The sequence below is a fragment of the Hemitrygon akajei genome, chromosome 5, assembly GCF_048418815.1.
Source record: "Hemitrygon akajei chromosome 5, sHemAka1.3, whole genome shotgun sequence".
Taxonomy (NCBI): Eukaryota; Metazoa; Chordata; class Chondrichthyes; order Myliobatiformes; family Dasyatidae; genus Hemitrygon; species Hemitrygon akajei.
Window position 1 is genome coordinate 170001145 of NC_133128.1, and position 20404 is coordinate 170021548.

The following is a 20404-nucleotide window of genomic DNA, read 5'->3' on the forward strand; positions in this document are numbered from 1 at the left end:
GGACAAGCAGCAGATCGCCAAGGCAAACTGGACATCATTTCAAAACGGAGAATTACTCTGGAAATGATTTCCAGTTTGCTTTGGTTTATTGCTGCTTGTCCGGTTTGCATGTGGAGGGAAACATATGATATCAGCAGGCTGGTTTGGGGAAGGTAAGTGCCACATACCAGATGTGGTTTAAAAGTCCACATCTCCAGATCTTGTAGGAATAAACATGAAGTGAGAGTGAGCAAACAAAATGGAAGTAAGTAAATAAAGGAAAGTGCTCAGAACTTCTGAAGCCTCCACCATTTTCAGTACTGAAGGATACAAGTTGAAACTGTAAGAGAGAGGAAGCGTTCAGTTTGGTGAAAAACGGGACAACAGAAGTAGAACCACTGATTGTTGACATACAGAGACATGACTTTTGAGCTTCACACTGAGTGCAGTGCTACGCCAGTGAGCCAGACTGAAAATGCAGCTGTATAACCAGAAAAGCCTATATGTTAACTTAAAAAGGCACGGCGACATTGGAAAACCCATACTGGTGAATGCACTGAAGTAGCTGGAATTGCTAACATGAAAGTCAGTTACTAAAGACCAATTAAAACATTACCACTTGCAGCTGTTGCAGATTCTGGATCAAACCTGTTGGGAAGAGACTGCCTGAAATAAATTCCCCTGGATTGGGAGAATATTTGTCATGTTAGCATGGGAGAGCTGGAATATCATGGGAGGTGATAGGGAGATATGAAGACATTTTCAAAGCAGATCTTTGTCTGCACCTGTTCTCTTACAGAAATTTGTGCACAGACTTGTTGCAAGGGAATCCTGGGAGTACTTGGATAATATCCCGAATATCCAGAAACTGCGAAAAATTAACACCTGCAATTTCTGGAAATGACGTTGACTAGGCAGACTAGGTTTAAAGAGGAGGAAGAGAACTATCTTGCTAAATCGAAAAATAGCACCTGGAACACAGTGCAGACAAGTAAAAAACACACACTCTTTTCAAGAGAAGGTAAAAAATGTTATTAGTACACTTGCCCCAAACTAATGTAGCATTGCAGAAGACATATCAGGAATTTTTGAATTATTAAAATAAATAGTTGACAAATCTAGCAATACTCTTACTTCCTTTGCAACAATTATTGCAGAAAGATGTGGTCGAGGACATTGCTGAAGGATGTGGTGGAGCATATTGGAGAAGGACATGGTAGTGGAGATTGGAGAAGGATGTGGTGGTGGAGAAGGCAGAGGTACGTGGTGGAGGACATTGCTGAAAGATGTGGTCAAGGACATTGCTGAAGGATGTGGTGAAGGAGATTGCAGGGGGATGTTTTGGAGTATATGTTGAAGGATGTGGTGGAGGAGATTATAAAGAGATGTGGATGAGATTGCAAAGGGATGTGGTGGAGTTAGCAGAAGGATGTGGTCGACGACATTGTAGAAGGCTGTAGTGGAGGAGATTGGAGAAGGATGTGGTGGTGGAGATTGCAGAGGGATGTGGTGGAGGAGATTGCAGAGGGATGTGGTGGTGGAGATTGCTGAAGGATGTGGTGGAGGAGATTGCAGAGGGATGTGGTGGAGGAGATTGCAGAGGGATGTGGTGGAGGAGATTGCAGAGGGATGTGGTGGTGGAGATTGCTGAAGGATGTGGTGGAGGAGATTGCAGAGGGATGTGGTGGAGGAGATTGCAGAGGGATGTGGTGGAGATTGCTGAAGGATGCGGTGGAGGAGATTGTTGAAGGATGTGGTGGAGGAGATTGCTGAAGGATGTGGTGGAGGAGATTGCAGAGGGATGTGGTGGATGAGATTGCAGAGGGATGTGGTGGGCTGAAGGATGTGGTGGAGGAGATTGCTGAAGGATGTGGTGGAGGAGATTGCTGAAGGATGTGGTGGAGGAGATTGCAGAAGGATGTGGTGGAGGAGATTGCAGAGGGATGTGGTGGATGAGATTGCAGAGGGATGTGGTGGAGGAGATTGCTGAAGGATATGGTGGAGGAGATTGCTGAAGGAGGTGGTGGAGGAGATTGCTGAAGGATGTGCTGGAGGAGATTGCAGAGGGATGTGGTGGAGGAGATTGCAGAAGGATGTGGTGGAGGAGATTGCTGAAGGAGGTGGTGGAGGAGATTGCTGAAGGAGGTGGTGGAGGAGATTGCAGAGGGATGTGATGGAGGAGATTGCTGAGGGATGTGGTGGAGGTGATTGCAGAGGGTTGTGGTGGAGGAGATTGCTGAAGAATGTGGTGGTGGAGATTGGAGAAGGATGTGGTGGAGGAGATTACTGAAGGATGTGGTGGAGGAGATTGCTGAAGGATGTGGTGGAGGAGATTGCTGAAGGATGTGGTGGAGGAGATTGCAGAAGGATGTGGTGGAGGAGATTGCTGAAGGATGTGGTGGAGGAGTTTGGAGAAGGATTTGGTGGAGGAGATTGGAGAAGGAGGTGGTGGAGGAGATTGCTGAAGGATGTGGTGGAGGAGATTGGAGAAGGAGGTGGTGGAGGAGATTGCTGAAGGATGTGGTGGAGGAGATTGCTGAAGGATGTGGTGGAGGAGATTGCTGAAGGATGTGGTGGAGGAGATTGCTGAAGGATGTGGTGGAGGAGATTGCAGAGGGATGTGGTGGAGATTGCAGAGGGATGTGGTGGAGGAGATTGCTGAAGGATATGGTGGAGGAGATTGCTGAAGGAGGTGGTGGAGGAGATTGCTGAAGGATGTGCTGGAGGAGATTGCAGAGGGATGTGGTGGAGGAGATTGCTGAAGGATATGGTGGAGGAGATTGCTGAAGGAGGTGGTGGAGGAGATTGCTGAAGGATGTGCTGGAGGAGATTGCAGAGGGATGTGGTGGAGGAGATTGCAGAAGGATGTGGTGGAGGAGATTGCTGAAGGAGGTGGTGGAGGAGATTGCTGAAGGAGGTGGTGGAGGAGATTGCAGAGGGATGTGATGGAGGAGATTGCTGAGGGATGTGGTGGAGGTGATTGCAGAGGGTTGTGGTGGAGGAGATTGCTGAAGAATGTGGTGGTGGAGATTGGAGAAGGATGTGGTGGAGGAGATTACTGAAGGATGTGGTGGAGGAGATTGCTGAAGGATGTGGTGGAGGAGATTGCTGAAGGATGTGGTGGAGGAGATTGCAGAAGGATGTGGTGGAGGAGATTGCTGAAGGATGTGGTGGAGGAGATTGGAGAAGGATTTGGTGGAGGAGATTGGGGAAGGAGGTGGTGGAGGAGATTGCTGAAGGATGTGGTGGAGGAGATTGGAGAAGGAGGTGGTGGAGGAGATTGCTGAAGGATGTGGTGGAGGAGATTGCTGAAGGATGTGGTGGAGGAGATTGCTGAAGGAGGTGGTGGAGGAGATTGCTGAAGGATGTGGTGGAGGAGTTTGTTGAAGGAGGTGGTGGAGGAGATTGCAGAGGGATGTGGTGGAGGAGATTGGAGAAGGTTTTGTGGTGGAGGAGATTGCTGAAGGATGTGGTGGAGGAGATTGCTGAAGGATGTGGTGGAGGAGATTGCAGAAGGATGTGGTGGAGGAGATTGCAGAGGGATGTGGTGGAGATTGCTGAAGGATGCGGTGGAGGAGATTGTTGAAGGATGTGGTGGAGGACATTGCAGGGGGATGTTTTGGAGTATATGCTGAAGGATGTGGTGGAGGAGATTATAAAGAGATGTGGATGAGATTGCAAAGGGATGTGGTGGAGTTAGCAGAAGGATGTGGTTGACGACATTGTAGAAGGCTGTAGTGGAGGAGATTGTTGAAGGATGTGGTGGAGGAGATTATAAAGAGATGTGGATGAGATTGCAAAGGGATGTGGTGGAGTTAGAAGAAGGATGTGGTCGACGACATTGTAGAAGGCTGTAGTGGAGGAGATTGGAGAAGGATGTGGTGGTGGAGATTGCAGAGGGATGTGGTGGAGATTGCTGAAGGATGCGGTGGAGGAGATTGTTGAAGGATGTGGTGGAGGAGATTGCTGAAGGATGTGGTGGAGGAGATTGCAGAGGGATGTGGTGGAGGAGATTGCAGAGGGATGTGGTGGAGGAAATTGCAGAGGGATGTGGTGGAGGAGATTGCTGAAGGATGTGGTGGAGGAGATTGCAGAGGGATGTGGTGGAGGAGATTGCTGAAGGAGGTGGTGGAGGAGATTGCAGAAGGATGTGGTGGAGGAGATTGCAGAGGGATGTGGTGGAGGAGATTGCTGAAGGAGGTGGTGGAGGAGATTGCTGAAGGATGTGGTGGAGGAGATTGCAGAGGGATGTGGTGGAGGAGATTGCAGAGGGATGTGGTGGAGGAGATTGCTGAAGGATGTGGTGGAGGAGATTGCAGAGGGATGTGGTGGAGGAGATTGCAGAGGGATGTGGTGGAGGAGATTGCTGAAGGATGTGGTGGAGGAGATTGCTGAAGGATGTGGTGGAGGAGATTGCAGAGGGATGTGGTGGATGAGATTGCAGAGGGATGTGGTGGAGGAGATTGCAGAGGGATGTGGTGGAGGAGATTGCTGAAGGATATGGTGGAGGAGATTGCTGAAGGAGGTGGTGGAGGAGATTGCTGAAGGATGTGCTGGAGGAGATTGCAGAGGGATGTGGTGGAGGAGATTGCAGAAGGATGTGGTGGAGGAGATTGGAGAAGGATTTGGTGGAGGAGGTTGCTGAAGGAGGTGGTGGAGGAGATTGCAGAAGGATGTGGTGGAGGAGATTGCAGAGGGATGTGGTGGAGGAGATTGCTGAAGGAGGTGGTGGAGGAGATTGCAGAAGGATGTGGTGGAGGAGATTGCAGAGGGATGTGGTGGAGGAGATTGCTGAAGGAGGTGGTGGAGGAGATTGCTGAAGGATGTGGTGGAGGAGATTGCAGAGGGATGTGGTGGAGGAGATTGCAGAGGGATGTGGTGGAGGAGATTGCTGAAGGATGTGGTGGAGGAGATTGCAGAGGGATGTGGTGGAGGAGATTGCAGAGGGATGTGGTGGAGGAGATTGCTGAAGGATGTGGTGGAGGAGATTGCTGAAGGATGTGGTGGAGGAGATTGCAGAGGGATGTGGTGGATGAGATTGCAGAGGGATGTGGTGGAGGAGATTGCAGAGGGATGTGGTGGAGGAGATTGCTGAAGGATATGGTGGAGGAGATTGCTGAAGGAGGTGGTGGAGGAGATTGCTGAAGGATGTGCTGGAGGAGATTGCAGAGGGATGTGGTGGAGGAGATTGCAGAAGGATGTGGTGGAGGAGATTGCTGAAGGAGGTGGTGGAGGAGATTGCTGAAGGAGGTGGTGGAGGAGATTGCAGAGGGATGTGATGGAGGAGATTGCTGAGGGATGTGGTGGAGGTGATTGCAGAGGGTTGTGGTGGAGGAGATTGCTGAAGAATGTGGTGGTGGAGATTGGAGAAGGATGTGGTGGAGGAGATTACTGAAGGATGTGGTGGAGGAGATTGCTGAAGGATGTGGTGGAGGAGATTGCTGACGGATGTGGTGGAGGAGATTGCTGAAGGATGTGATGGAGGAGATTGCAGAAGGATGTGGTGGAGGAGATTGCTGAAGGATGTGGTGGAGGAGATTGGAGAAGGATTTGGTGGAGGAGATTGCTGAAGGATGTGGTGGAGGAGATTGGAGAAGGATTTGGTGGAGGAGATTGGAGAAGGATTTGGTGGAGGAGGTTGCTGAAGGATGTGGTGGAGGAGATTGCAGAGGGATGTGGTGGAGGAGATTGCAGAAGGATGTGGTGGAGGAGATTGCTGAAGGATGTGGTGGAGGAGATTGCTGAAGGAGGTGGTGGAAGAGATTGTTGAAGGAGGTGGTGGACGAGATTGTTGAAGGATGTGGTGGAGGAGAATGCAGAAGGATATGGTTGAGGATGATCTTTGTGCAGGTTTGATGAACTGCTTCAGTTTGCTGATGTGCTGATCCACTACCCAACTGAGAGAGAGTTTGTGACATTCTGGTGGTGTGGATTGTTTCATTGCATGGAAGAAGTTTCTAGAAAGCTGAAGGGGTTGTGCCAAGAGCATTGATAGCAGCAGAGGAAAACTATTCTCAGCTGGAAGGAGAAAGCTTTGTCATCATATCTGGAGAGCAGAATTTCCACAATTACATTTATGACCATTATTTCACCATTTCTACAGATCACAAACTCCTCGTTTCATGAAGTGAAGCCAGTGCTTCAAATGGTTTCCCCACAAGTTCAAAGATGGGTCCTGAGAGTGTGTAAATGTTCAATTGTGATTGCATTTAAAGCAGTGTAATTCCATGTGAACACTGGCCTCAGTCATCTTCCAGTACCAGAGGGAAGGAATACTGCACCAATTGCTAGCAATGGATGAAAGAACGTTCTGCCTATGAGTACTGTATTACTCAACCATTGGAAAGGAAAGCATAGGAACATAGAAAAGTATAGCTCAGCATGTACCTTGTACTTACCTATTCTTTGATCAACCTAAACCTTCCCTCTATACAGCCCATAACCCTGAATTTATCTTTCACCTATGTGCCAATCCAAGAGTCTCTTAAAAAGCCATATTGTATCAGCCCCTACCATCATCCCTGAAAGTGTGTTCCAGACACCCACCACTCTCTTGTGTAAAAAAATACATATCCCTGACATCTCATAGAGACATAGAAACATAGGAAACCTACAGCACAATACAGGCCCCTCGACCCACAAAGCTGTTCCGAACATGTCCTCACTTTAGAAATTACCCAGGCTCACCCATAGTCCTCTATTTTTCTGAGCTCCCTGTACCTGTCCAGGAGTCTCTTAAAAGACCCTATCACATCTGTCTCCACCACCATCACCAGCAGCCCATTCCATGCACTCACCACTCTCTGCGGAAAAAACTTACCCCTGACATCTCCTCTGTACCTACTTCCAAGCACCTTAAACCTGTGCCCTCTCATGCTAGCCACTTCAGCCCTAAGAAAAAGCCTCTGACTATCCACACGATCAATGCCTCTCATCATCTTACACCTTTATCAGGTCACCACTCATCCTCCGTTGCTCCAAGGAGAAAAGGCCGAGTTCACTCAGCCTATTCTCATAAGGCATGCTCCCCAATCCAGGCAACATCCTTATAAATCTCCTCTGCACCCTTTCTATGGTTTCCACATCCTTCCTTTAGTGAGGCGACCAGAACTGAGCACAGTACTCCAAGTGGGGTCTGACCAGGGTCCTATAAAGCAGCATGGTTCCTAAACTCAATCTCACGATTGATGAAAGCCAATACATGATATGCCTTCTTAACCACAGAGTCAACCTGTGCAGCAGCTTTGAGTGTCCTAAGGACTCGGATCCCAAGATCACTGTGATCCTCCGCACTGCCAAGAGTCTTACCATTAATATTATATTCTGTCATCATATTTGACCTAACTAAATTAACCACCTCACACTTATCTGGGTTGAACTCCATCTGCCACTTCTCAGCCCAGTTTTACATCCTATCAATGTCCCACTGTAACCTCTGACAGCCCTCCACACTATCCACAACACCTCCAACCTTTGTGTCATTAACAGACTTACTAACCCATCCCTCCACTTCCTCATCCAGGTCATTTATAAAAATCACAACGAGAAGGGGTCCCAGAACAGATCCCTGCAGCACACCACTGGTGACCGACCTCTGTGCAGAATATGACCCGTCTACAACCACTCTTTGCCTTCTGTGGGCAAGCCAGTTCTGGATCCACAAAGCAATTCCCCTTGGATCCCATGCCTCCTTACTTTCTCAGTAAGCCTTGTATGGGGTACCTTATCAAATGCCTTGCTGAAATCCATATACACTGCATCTACTGCTCTACCTTCATCAATGTGTTTAGTTACATCCTCAAAAAATTCAGTAAGGCTCAACCTGCCTTTGACAAAGCCATGCTGACTATTCCTAATCATATTATGCCTCTCCAAATGTTTACAAGTCCTGCCTCTCAGGATCTTCTCCATCAACTTACCAACCACTGAGGTAAGACTCACTGGTCTATAATTTCCCGGTCTATCTCTACTCCCTTTCTTGAATAATGGAACAACATCCACAACCCTCCAATCTTCCGGAACCTCTTTCATCCCCATTGATGATGCAAAGATCATCACCAGAGGCTCAGCAATCTCCTCCCTCGCTTCCCACAGTAGCCTGGGGTATATCTTGTCCGGTCCCAGTGACGTATCCAACTTGATGCTTTCCAAAGCTCCAGCACATCCTCTTTCTTAATATCTACAGCCTCAAGCTTTTCAGACCACTGTAAGTCATCCCTACGATCACCAAGATTCTTTTCTGTAGTGAGTACTGAAGCAGAGTACTCATTAAGTACCTCTGCTATCTTCTCCAGTTCCATACAAACTTTTCCACTGTCACGCTTGACTGGTCCTATTCTCTCACATCTTATTCTCTAGCTCTTCATATGCTTGTAGAATGCCTTGGGGTTTTCCTTAATTATGTCTGCCAAGGCCTTCTCATAGCCCCTTCTGGCTCTCCTAATTTCTTTCTTAAGCTCCTTCCTGCTAGCCTTATAATCATCTAGGTCTCTATCATTACCTAGTTTTTTGAACCTTTCATAAGCTCTTCTTTTCTTCTTGACTAGATTTACAACAGCCTTTGTACATCATGGTTCCTGTACCCTACCATCCTTTCCCTGTCTCATTAGAATGTACCCTATGCAGAACTCCACGCAAATATCCCCTGAACATTTGCCACATTTCTTCCGTACATTTCCCTGAGAACACCTGATCCGAATTTATGTTTCCAAGTTCTTGCCTGACAGCCTCTTATTTCCCCTTACTCCAATTAAACGCTTTCCTAACTTCTTTTCCTATCCCTCTCCAATGCTATGGTAAAGGAGATAGAATTGTGATCACAATCTCCAAAATGGTCTCCCACTGAGAGATCTGACACCTGACCAGGTTCATTTCCCAATTCCAGATCAAGTACAGCCTCTCCTCTTGTAGGCTTATCTACATACTGTGCTAAGAAATCTGCTTGAACATACCTAACAAACTCCACCCCATCTAAATCCTTCACTCTAGGGACATGCCAATCGATATTTGGGTAAAAAAAAACTCCCACCACAACAACCCTGTTATTATTACACCTTTCCAGAATCTGTCTCCCTATCTGCTCCTCGATGTCCCTGTTACTATTGGGTGGTCTATAAAAATACACTCAGTTCCTAACTTCCACCCACAGAGACTCCATAGACAATCCCTCCATGTCTTCCTCCTTTTCTGCAGCCACAACACCATCTCTGATCAACAGTGCCATGCCCCCACCTCTTTTGCCTTCTAAAGCCTGGACACTCGAAGTAACTATTCCTGTCTCTGAGCCATCCAAGTCTCTGTAATGGCCACATCATAGCTCCAACTACTGATTCATGCTTTAAGCTCATCCGTTTTGTTCATAATACTCCTTGCATTAAAATAGACACATCTCAAACCATCGGTCTGAGCACGTCCCTTCGCTGTCACCTGCCTATCCTCCCTCTCGCACTGTCTCCAAGCTTTCTCTATTTGTGAGCCAACCGCCTCTTCTTCCATCTCTTCAGTTTGGTTCCCACCCACCAACAATCCTAGTTTAAACTCTCCCCAATAGCCTTAGCAAACCTCCCCACCAGGATATTGGTCCCCCTGGGATTCAAGTGCAACTCATCCTTTTTGTACAGGTCCCACCTGCCCCAAAAGAGGTCCCAATGATCCAGAAATCTGAATCCCAGCCCCCGCTCCAATCCCTCAGCCACGCATTTACCCTCCACCTCACTCTATTCCTATACTCACTGTTGTGTGGCACAGGCAGTAATCCTGAGATTACTACCTTTGTGGTCCTGCTTCTCAACTTCCTTCCTAACTCCCTGTAGGCTGCTTTTAGGACCTCCTACCTATGTTGTTGGTGCTAATATGGACCACGACCTCTGGCTGTTCTCCCTCCCACTGCAGGACATTGTGGATGCAAATCAGAAACATCCTGGGCTCTGGCACCTGGGAAGCAAACTACCATCCAAGTTTCTTTCCTGCGTCCACAGAATCGCCTGTCTGACCCCCTGACTATAGAGTCCCCTATCACTACTGCCTTCCTCTTCCTTTCCCTACCCTTCTGAGCCATAGGGCCAGACTCTGTGCCAGAGGTGCAGCCACTGTTGCTTCCCACACATAGGCCGTCCCCCCCCCAACAGTACTCAAACAGGAGTACTTATTGTCATGGGGTACGGCCACAGGGGTACTCTCTAGTATCTGACTCTTGCCCTTCCCTCTTCTGACTGTTACCCACTTATCTGTCTCCCCAGGCCCCGGTGTGACTACCTGCCTATAGCTCCTCTCTATCACCTCCTCACTCCCCCTGACCAGACAAAGGTCATCGAGCTGCATCTGCAGTTCCCTAACACAGTCCCTAAGGAGCAGCAGCTCAACACACCTGGCGCAGATGTGGCCGTCCGGGAGGCTGGGAGTCTCCAGGACTTCCCACATCTGACACCGAGCACAGAACACCGGCCTCACACATATTCTTCCTGTCTGTAACCTACCTCGCCTCAACACATTATCACCGAAGCCTGTTGAGCCGAAGCCTTTCTACTCTGTCTCCCTCTACTCCAACACCTACTCTCACCAAAACTTTACTCCACTCATCTTAAATATATGTCCTCTGGTATTGGCCATTGCAAACTGTAGGAGAAAGGCACTGGCTGCCCACTCTGTCAAAACCTCTCACAGTCTTAAAGACCCCAATCAAGTCACCTCTCATTCTCTTTCATTTCACAGGGAACACACTGTGTTCAAAGAGTAAATACTGTGTTGTACTTCAAATGGAGATCAGACATACAAACAGCATATTTGAAAGATTTTGCTAAGTAACATTGAATTAATTGGTTGGAAGTGTGGAGGAAGGAAATGTAGTAAGGTAAAATTTATGAGGTAATTGAACATCTGTCATTGAAGCTTATTCTCCTCCAAGGCACAGTAGGTTGTACTTTTTGGGATAGAAACATAGAAAACCTACAGCACAATACAGGCCCTTCAGCCCACAATGTTGTGCCAAACATGTACTTACTTTAGAAATTACCCAGGGTTACCCATGGCCCTAGGTAATTTCTAAAGTTCTTGTGACGAACTTTAGCAGAAATCACTTTAGTTATCTCCACTAGGAATGTCTTAGCCCATGTATGCAATCAACAGGCTTGTAGGTAACTAATCTCCTAAAAGACAGGACTCAGCCTCCACCACTTTTGCATGTTGAAATGAATACTTGAGACAAGTAGCACACACAAAATGCTGGGGGAACTCAGCAGGTCAGGCAGTATTTATGGAAATGAATAAACAGTTGACATTTCAGGCCAAGACCCTTCTTCAGGACAGGTCTTGAGACAGGTAGATTTGTCCTTGGTGGAACATTGTTTCCTCCAGAAGTTCCAATATCAGGTCCCTGTTCCTTGCTCACTGCTCAATGAAACCTTAGTTGTAAACTCAACATGCTTGCTAATTCTAAAGGAGAATTCAGGACATCTGAAAATTCACATTCTACAACCAGTCCCTATCCCAAACAATAAAAAAGGGCCACACAGAATGCTGGGCATAAAAAAAGAGAGATTTATCTCAAATTAGCCGAGGAACCTTTAAAGACTCCGAAGGCACGTTCCCAACATTATTCACTGGATGTGTTCAAGGAGCGATGTCTCAGGCATGGTCTATGCACCAATTTCTCAAAAGGCTTTGCTTTTAGACAGGCTTGCTTCTGTTTCATGTGGTGACTAGGATGTCGAATAAGCCACCAAGTTGTATCCCTTTTGCCAATCAACTTTCCAGCTCTTAGCTTCTTCTATCCCCCTCCTGTCTTCTCCTATCATTTCGCATTTCCCCCTCCCCCTCCCACTTTCAAATCTCTTACTATCTCTTCCTTCTGTTAGTCCTGATGAAGGGTCTCGGCCCGAAACATTGACTGTACTTCTTCCTATAGATGCTGCCTGGCCTGCTGCGTTCCACCAGCATTTTGTGTGTGTTGCTTGAATTTCCAGCATCTGCAGATTTCCTCGTGTTTGCTGTGCATGCCTTTCCATCTTTCTCGATTCAAAGTAATGACTGAATTTGTGGCACATTTTAAACTCACGAGAAAGAAAAGCTGCATAAAAGCTGCTAATTTGTCTTTATATTTTCTGAAGCCCTATGGACAGAAATGCCCATTGTAATCATTGGATTTTCAGCTTGCCATTGCTATTTGGAAGGTCATCAATTGGTAAAAGGAGCCTGGGTTAATCCCCACTCATCATTTCAACACATTTCTAGCCTAAAAACATGCCAGAGAAGTAAAGTCCTGGGATAAAATATGATATTGCACACAAAACATTGTTTTGTTCTATACATTTATAGCTGTGAGGCTGAAGTGGATTTTGCATAAGTTTAGTGAAGCAGAGAAATAATGGTATCTTGCTCGGGTTGTGCAAAAAGCAGCAGAAACAGAGGGTTTCATATTAGAGGTGCCTTCGATGTAGTTGACATGACGCGTCTAGTCAGACGTAAATAATGACAGACGGAAACTATCATGAGGTCTGTGAAGCATCAATATGCTGCCATCATTTTACTTCTAACCTTGCATTGCAAGCATCTCTCAGCCCTACAGGCTGATAGATAATTTGAAAGCAAAGCCTAATGATGCTGCCCACTGTAACAGCAATCATCCGGATTGGCATCAATTTAGCTGGGTTTAGACGCTGAGCTTTTGAGCCATCATTGACTTTTGACATGCCAGCCTTGCATTATTTTCAGATATATAGTAAGCTTCCAGGAAACTTAACAGATCTGATCTCTGTGAATTTTCTTAGTTTCACTTCACAAGGCAGCATTGTGAGCCTTTTATAATGCATAATAGGACCATTAAGATGATACCACTGAAATATATTATTGAGTGACTTTGCATAAGTGCAGATAGAGAGCATATGCAAAATAGATGAATGATGTATTTCCTTTGGAAAAGGTTTGGACAGTGCAGTGCAGAATGCAGTCCAAATAATTTATTCTACAATTGGAAAAGGTGGGGGGAATTAATTGCATTGTATAAACTGGATATGTTGCCATTTAAATACACAAAACAGTTAGTGAATGATGCAACCTTATCACATGAGTGCTATTTTTTAAAGTCTGTGCAATTACTACATGGTTCAGATTTGAAAGGACTTGCATTTAAGCTTTTACTTATAATGACTACTATGGAAATTCTGAACAATTTGTATTTTCACAGTGCCTGGTTTTAGAGTATGGTTATTAATAAATATCAAATGGATGCTTAATACAAGCAATTAAGAATGTAATCACACAAAATAATGTAATGAAAGTTAATTGCTACTGCATGAGTAAATAGACAGCAAATTAAAGCAACACGTACCAGAATTATTACATTTATCAACAGAAGCAATTTGACCTGTGCGTCAGACATCACTAGAATTTTTAATTAAATATAACTCAGTCTAACGATGGAGACATATTTTGTGCTTAATGGTTGGAATATACAGGGTCAAGAACAAGTCCGGGTGAGAAAGGAAGACATGGACAGAACAGCCACCCATCCCCTAGTTTCATCTCCATATATTAAAAAAAAAGGATAAATTCAAATAAATATTATAATTACCATTTAAGGGAACGCATTGGTGCTGCTGCTAATATAACATATTTCAGCTACCATTAATCAATAGACGAATGCTTCACCGTTCTGTACATTTTAGTGGCCTCACTATCAGTGCGGATATCAGACTTGCTGGCAAGATGCATATGAAGTCTGTTTATTCATTTTCTTGCGCAAATTAGCCAAACCACTGAATTCCTGCCATTCCTCAATGTAAGTCCATTGTTTTGAGCCTGTGCATGTAAGACTGACAGCGAGGTTTTACTACAGCTCTGCCAATAATTTAAAGATATCATGATTAGATCAAAAATAGTATGAAATAACCCTCTTATATATTTCCAATTGACAGCTTACTATTAGCAATGTGACCACAGATGCACACACATCAATTCCAGTGAGGATGAACAGCTCTAATTGGTGTAAGAGAATGCTGAGAAGCTTTTTATTTGTTGGTATTGCAGTCTCTGGGAGACATCACAGACAGCAAATTCATGGATGTGTGAAGGCAACTTTTCTATCTATGATTTTTCGATACTGCTCTTTTCTCCGTAACTCTTCATACAAGATGGGGTGTTGCTGATTGTCAGTACAGAAATGGTGTCTGCTTACTGAAGTGGCACAATCTTTAACAGCTGGCTTTGACATTCCTACATAGTGTAGCTTGCCTGGCGCCATTTTTATTGTTATGTCTGTAAGCATTCATCCAGATCTAGGCAGTTCTACCGTGATTTCATTGCTGGGATTAAACTAAGGAAGAATTCATTATCACATGACATATTCATTGCACCTTCCTCCATTTTGTGGCTTTTTTTCCTGGAGTATTATGAATGCATTAACTCCCGACCTTCTGTTTACAGGACACCTGCTAATTTGTTTTGTGTACTGCACTTTCAGCTGTTTTAAATTAGAATACCTTATACAAACAGGGTAGAACCAATTCGCTTTTTACCTGCAGAGAGAAAATGCCTACGTCTTAATTGGTGGTTTCAGTTCTAAAAGAGATTGGAATCAAAATTCATACTAGCAGAAGCAGAAAAACTGCACCCCCCCCCCCAGTTGATTTTCTGTCACCTTCTACAACATTATACGTATATCAGGTTACCTTTCAGTGATGGTTTGTTTGGGAGGCAGGTGCAATGTAAGTAAACCAGGTGATCAAATTGAGTTTGGGCTAATAGATGTGAGGCGAATTCAATCTTCCATGTGAACAGGGCATTAGTTTTTGTGTAAAGAAATGTCACCAGCTCAATAGTATTCTAATAGGATCACTTTTGCATGATAAATGGTGCCATGCACTAGACGGCTTATAATTAAAGTATAAACTTTCACCCCTGTGTCAAGTGTATACATAACCAGAGGACAAGTCACCGAACAATTTCAATTACACTTGCTGTGTGTTTAGAAAGCATCCTAGCTTGTGTGCTGCAGGGAGATAATCATGTTTATTCGTTCAAGTCTTAAGTGCAAAGTCACAATGGCTGTTGACTGACCTGTGTCTGATAAACAGGTTGATAAGGTTGGAATGTCACACAGACGGGCAGCACACACTTTGGTTGTAGTAGATGAAATGGAACTTTACACAGAAACAGAATGATTACACAGCGTACTGTTGTACATTTATGGAAACAAACATCTTTGCCTGAAAGTACATAGCCTGCTGCTGTCTATTTATCTTACAATTTCTGCTAAGTAGATACCTCCACTTCTGCACTGGCTTTTCATCCAAAAGCAGCAGGATTGATCTGACACCATAAAAGTTGTCATAAAAGTTCAAGCTCTTTTACAGCTGCCTGAAAGGAACTCCTCTATTCTTGTTTACATTTTAGGAGAGTAAATCCAAGATGAATCACTTATCAGCAGCTCTCCCTACTCAGCAGAACAACAATGTTTTAACTTGTGTTTCTTAGGAATCGGTCCAGACTGTCCCTCCCCATCAAGAGCAAATGTAAAAAGGAAGTCAAAAACACAGAGGCATCGTAAAGATTCATAAACTTTTGAAAATTACTATAACTCTGTCTTGTTTGACTAGTACTGAGCTATTTGGTTTTAATCTGTTTTCCGGGAGTTTTTTTTCAATAGCGTTCTTGAGCACAAGGCTATCTTTTGATATTCAAGGAACCTCTTTATTGCTACTACTGCAGTCTTATGTTTCCCTCCTGACTGATTTTCTTCTGAATGAAGTAATTTTGCTTTGGAATTGAATGTACAGAGACAAAAATGCAATGAATGAAAATGCCAGCTTTGCAGCTAAAAGGCATGTGTTCACGGTTTAATTACCGCAGGTCACTAAAGATCACAACAACATCGCATTAACGGATGGTAATGCCGTTTAAGCAAAGGCACTTAAACTGAAAAACCTTTCATCTGGTACCTTAACTTTCAGTTAATAGCTGTATCCAAGGCCACACACGATGGACAGGAACAATCTGGGTAGTTATACCTAAAACATACAATAAAGATACATCATGGGTTTCCATTTATGATATTGGCAACTCATTTTGAGTGAAAAAACGATTTTCTGTACAGATTTGTAGGACATTGTTGGTAGGTCTGAGTTTCTAACACTTTACGCTAGAAGTAAAATGTGTCTTTAAGGATGCATCATGAAGTATGAGACTTGCCAAGGTCAGGGCAAGTCTTCCTTTCACTGTACGGGATCTGTGACCTTGTGTGCTACTGATGCTGGAATATTTCCAGTTGAAATGTAATGTCCCTTTAAAGTTGAAACTAATCCTGAGAGCTTGTATAAAATAAGCAAGACCTGCTGATGATGCCCAGAAAGTCTATAGAGAAGCAAAAAAAGAAGTTATGATAATGCATTGGACTGTCCATCGGAACCAAAACAAAACTCAAACAGTCCTTTGATGGATGCAGGTTCTTGACACAAAGTGTCGGAAGTCCCTCTGCCTCCACGGATGCTGCCAGATCTGCTGAGTTCCTCCAGCAGTTTGTTTTTTTGCTCATTTTTTCTCAGATACTGATTGACAAGTTAAGCAGCTCCTTTGTATTCTAAATTTTCCAACTGTCGATTTTACCCTTTACAACATGTAAATGGATTGTTATAAAATCCTTTGTAAGGGCCATTTAAAAAAAGAGCAGCTCAAGGTTGTGATTTATATTGTACTCCATTTCAGACTTTTACATAGTGGGGAACAGCAGGAGACATTTTAAAATGAGATCAATCTACATATTCATTTATGACGATTGGGTAAGAAATTGCCATTTAGAATACATTATAAAGAATACATAACACATAAATAAGTGGCGGTTTTGACAAAGGAACTGTTCTATTTAAGACATTTAGAGTTTGAAAAATAAAGAATAATGTGGAGAAGGCCTGGATATTTATGAAACCACATGCAGTGTGAGCTGAAAGGAACACTAGGCTTAGATACGATAAAGCCAGTGCCAGACATACTAGAATATGACTCTGGCAAGGCGCCAAATGGGAAGGGGATAAATAAATCGAGATGAGGCATATTATATAGCCCTGTCAATTGAGTACAATGAGGAAAAACTTTTGTGTCGGTCTGGGACTGCAATCGGTGTACATAACTGCTTTCTGTAACAATTTAAATCACTCTGATGAAACCATTGTAGGGTAAATAAATGGTAAAATGTAACACTGTGTGAAAGTAGATGTTGATGGAAAATACATTTCACTTTACCATTATTATGATTTGTGTGCTTGGGCCAGTACCAGCTGCACAGGTACATGGGGAACCCTACATGCTCTGAGCTAAGTGGCACACCATTGGTTTTTAACTGCATGATTCTTTCTAGGTTTTCAATAAATTACATGCATTCAATCCTATGACATCCCTCAGGATTTATATTTTATAAAGATGTTCCCAATATAGGTTAGAGAACATTCATTCATAAAACCATTCAAGTAGGATGGAGATTAGGAAAAAGAATTGTGGAGTTGGTTGTAGCTGGAATTAAAGATTATGAAGTGGCCTTGCCTTAACTGGGTTTATTTTAAACAATAGAAGAAGTGGGAGCAAAATGAGGTTGTCTGGTCCTATGAGTTATCGCTCTCATTCAGTAAAATTATAGCTGAAAAAATTTTGACCTCAACCACACTTGATTTCTCCCCATATCCCTTCATTCTTTTATCATTTAAATGCCTGTCAATCTCTGTCTTGAATACCTCTCGAGGAGTCTACCTCCAAAGTTCTCTGAGGTAAAGAATTCCAAAGGTTCATGACCCTCTGAAAGAAGAAATTCCTCCTCATCTCTCCCTTAAGTAGGTGACCCCTTGTTCTGAAATTCTGCTCCCTTGTCTTAGATATTCCCACTGGAGGAAACTTCCTCGTACCACCCTGTTGGCATCCTTCAGAACTGTCACTGTTTAAATAAGATAGTTCTGATATACTCCAACTTTGGTTCAAAGTTCAAATCTTTCACCCCAAGAATGGACCTTGTGAAGCTTCTCTGCACAGTTTCTAATGAAAGCACATCTTTGCTTAAATATGAAGACCAATTGTGTACACAGTTCCTCCTGTTGCAGTTTTGGCTCTGCCTTCTAATGTTACATCAACTTCCTCTACTTTCATGCTTAGTTCTCCTTGAAGTAATGGCCTTCTTGATTAATTGGATGAAGGGACTAAATTGATTTTCCTGATTATTTGCTGTACACTGTTATAAACATTCTGTGTCCATGTAGAACAATCACATCCATTTTATTCCATTTTTAGCCTCACTCTGGTTAAATAATGATTTTTGTTTTCATTCATTCTTCCAAAGTGAATAATCTCACATTTTCCCATACTATATTCCACATGCCCACTCACTTAATTTCTCTAATTCTTTTGCTTACAAATGCTTTGTGTCCATCTCACTGCTTTCACAGCTATTCATCTTTGTATTGTCGCCAAATTTGGCTAAAGTACCCTACATTTGATCCCTTCATCCAAGTAGTCAATAAAGTATAAGCAGGTAAGGCCTAGCATCCCACTAGTTACAGACTGCCACTCCATAATGACCATTTATCCTGATTCTCAGTTTTCTACTAAAATATATTATCCCTGTGTACTCTTAGTGCAATTGCTTCGATGTTAACTGCCTTACGGAAATGCAGACGTTACGTCTACCGGTTGCCTTTTGTGCACCCTGCTGGTTCTAGCAAATTTATCAAACACAATTTCAATTTCATAAACCACATTGAATTGTCTTAAGATTTTCCCAATATCCTGCTATTACCTACCTAATAATATATACCACAATTTTTGTAATAACAAAGAGTGTACTCAATGTTCTATACATTCCTGCCTTCCAGCTTCCCCCTTACTTGAATAATGACAATACGTTCGTGATTTTTTCAAACCTCAGATATCCCTCCAGAATATTCAGAATTTCTCACAAAATTCATCCACTATCACTGCCTCCTACTTTTAAACAAAATTCTTCCCCAGCAGAATTTCTAATTGTACAGAAGTAGGTGGACGAATGTGAAAAATTAGATGTGCTTAAATTTTTTTTTACGTAAGTATTTTATAGTTTGTATGTTTTTATAAATACATCCACACAAAAATACTTTTTACATATTCCAGTAAAATGCTGATCATGTTGAGTTGACCTTTTATTTCAATAACGTAGAGTTTCATAGATTATATTGTAATTAGATCCTCAGTGCTAATTTGTGATGTGCAGTTGTTTTAGGAGCCAGATTATGGCTCAGGTTGGATGTATCAGAAACTGCCAGCAGGCCTTTATCTTGGGAAATGCTTCAGGATGTGGTCCATTCTCTTTCTGATGCTTGCAGACACATATGGAGGTGGTTTCAGATATCCAGCATTACCACTGATGACCTTTTCTTCCATGGGTAGTGTGGTATCAGGTGATGCTTGTCTATATTCTGCATGGGATGCCCCTGAACATGATTGTGCTTTTATGTAATAGGTGATAACCCGTTTCAAACTTCAAAGTAAAGTAAATTTACTTATTTATTATCAAAGTACACATATGTCAGAATATACAGCCCAGAGATTTGTTTTCTACTCAGTAAATCCAAGATAATAGAATCAATGAAATACCACACCCAACAGGACAGATAAACAATCAATGTGCAAAAGACAAAAAACTGTGTGTAATGTAGAATTAGGTTCGCGTTTTAGCATACTTAGTTAAAAGCTCACATTGAGAATATCTTCTCAATCGTCTTGTGCATCCTTGCCTTAAACATAGGAAGAAGAGAACAAGCTCCTTCCACGTGCTACACTATATATTCCCAGGATATTTGAAACTGGACACCAGGCAGTTATCCAATGGGAAAAGCAGCAGCAGTTTCTAAACTAACCAATCACAATGGAAGCAACTTTCGACTACCAGAATAAGGCACACCCCCACAGGATACTGTACAATACAAAAGAGAGAAAAACAGAGATGATAATAATAAATAAATAAATAAGCAATAAATATCAAGAACATGAGATGAAAATTCTTTGAAAATCAGCCCATAGGTTGTGGGAACCATTTGGTGATGGGGCAAGTGAAGTTATCCCCATTTGGTTCAAGATCCTAATGGTTGAGGAGTTATAATTTGTTTGGCATGTTGTTCCTATCCCATTACTCCCTCCATTAAGCCTAAATGGCATGAATTGATGTCTTTGAGTTAATGTGAATTAGCCACAGTGCTAATGCTGCAGTCAGCTGTTCAGAGGTCCAAGTTGTTCGGTCTGTTTGCTGATATCTCTGGACCGAGGTCAATGCAATAATATAGACAGTCAGTCATCACAAAGTTGAATCACTTTCTACACTTTAGACCATTGTCATGGCTGTATCTATTAGGGTTTTCTCAGTCTGATGTGTAAATTTCCCAGCCATACTAGGACCCAGTAGTTAAATGCTCAACTGGAGCTG